Source organism: Mandrillus leucophaeus, unplaced genomic scaffold (assembly GCF_000951045.1).
Source record: "Mandrillus leucophaeus isolate KB7577 unplaced genomic scaffold, Mleu.le_1.0 Scaffold703, whole genome shotgun sequence".
In the NCBI taxonomy this organism is placed as follows: domain Eukaryota; kingdom Metazoa; phylum Chordata; class Mammalia; order Primates; family Cercopithecidae; genus Mandrillus; species Mandrillus leucophaeus.
In genome coordinates this window covers 555,907-557,979 of record NW_012107620.1, presented here as the reverse complement: position 1 = coordinate 557,979, position 2,073 = coordinate 555,907, and positions in this window count along the sequence as shown.

Genomic DNA, 2,073 nt, shown 5'->3' with positions numbered 1-2,073 from the left:
GCAACAACAAATGTTTTCCTTCTGAATCAGCATTAACCTAGATGTTACTGTGGATCAAAATTAGACTCTACATTTTCAACCACAGAAATATCGGGCAGTAAAAATTTTTCTTAATATTGATTGCCTATGTACGTTATGTAATTAGTGTATATTTATAGTTCTTTGATTTATACATGGCTGCTACAGAGCTGGAGGAGGTAAAGCAACAGCGTTTTCTCAGTTGTGCGAGCAGCATTATGTTATAATGAATAGGCAATATTAAATTGGCCTGATGAGAATCGGAAAAAACTAATTTAAAGTTCACGTGGAACCAAAAAAGAGCCCGCATCGCCAAGACAATCCTAAGCAAAAAGTACAAAGCTGGAGGCATCACGCTACCTGACTTCAAACTATACTACAAGGCTACAGTAACCAAAACAGCATGGTATTGGTACCAAAACAGAGATATAGACCAATGGAACAGAACAGAGCCCTCAGAAATAATACCACACATCTACAACCATCTGATCTTTGACAAACCTGACAAAAACAAGAAATGGGGAAAGGATTGCCTATTTAATAAATGGTGCTGGGAAAACTGGCTAGCCATATGTAGAAAGCTGAAACTGAATCCCTTCCTTACACCTTATACAAAAATTACTTCAAGATGGATTAGAGGCTTAAGTGTTAGACCTAAAACCATAAAAACCCTAGAAGAAAACCTAGGCAATACCATTCAGGACATAGGCATGGGCAAGGACTTCATGACTAAAGCACCAAATACAATGGTAACAAAAGCCAAAATTGACAAATGGGATCTAATTAAACTAAAGATCTTCTGCACAGCAAAATAAACTACCATCAGAGTGAACAGGCAACCTACAGAATCGGAGAAAACTTTTACAATCTACCCATCTGACAAAGGGCTAACATCCAGAATCTACAAAGAACTTAAACAAATTTACAAGAAAAAAATCAAACAACCCCATCAAAAAGTGGGCAAAGGATATGAACAGACACTTCTCAAAAGAAGACATTTATGCAGCCAACAGGCACATGAAAAAATGCTCATCATCACTGGCCATCAGAGAAATGCAAATCAAAACCACAATGAGATACCATCTCACACCAGTTAGAATGGCAATCATTAAAAAGTCAGGAAACAACAGGTCCTGGAGAGGATGTGGAGAAATAGGAACACTTTTACACTGTTCGTGGGACTGTAAACTAGTTCAACCATTGTGGAAGACAGTGTGGCGATTCATCAAGGATCTAGAACTAAAAATATCATTTGACCCCGGCATCCCATTACCGGATATATACCCAAAGGATTATAAATCATGCTACTACAAAGACACAAGCACACGTATGTTTACTGCGGCACTGTTCACAATAGCAAAGACTTGGAACCAATCCAAATGTCCATCAGTGATAGACTGGATTAAGAAAATGTGGCAAACATACACCATGGAACACTATGCAGCCATAAAAAAGGATGAGTTCATGTCCTTTGCAGGGACATGGGTAAAGCTGGAAACCATCATTGTGAGCAAAATATCGCAAGGACAGAAAACCAAACACCACATGTTGTCACTCATAGGTGGGAATTGAACAATGAGATCACTTGGACACAGGGCAGGGAACATCACACCCTGGGGCCTATTGTGAGGTGGGAGGGGGGAGGGATAGCATTAGGAGATATCCTATTGTAAATGATGAATTAATGGGTGCAGCACACCAACACGTCACATGTATACATATGTAACAAACCTGCACGTTGTATACATGTACCCTAGAACTTATAAGTATAATAAAAATAAATAAATAAATTGGGCGGATGAATCATATTACAGTAATCCAGTATTTTGCCTGTAAAGTCCCTGAGGTTTACAGCAGGAAATATTTTCTAATAACAAGAAGAGTGAGGCATGTGCTTCGGTCTTTGTTTCCTAGTTATACGATCCTGGGTAAGGAGCTCAACTTTTCCCTATCAAAATTAAATGAGGATTAAATGAGATCATATACGTGAAGGTGTGAAGGACAGTGCCTGGCACATAGTAGGATCAATCAATGTTAGTATCTCTAAAATAGAGA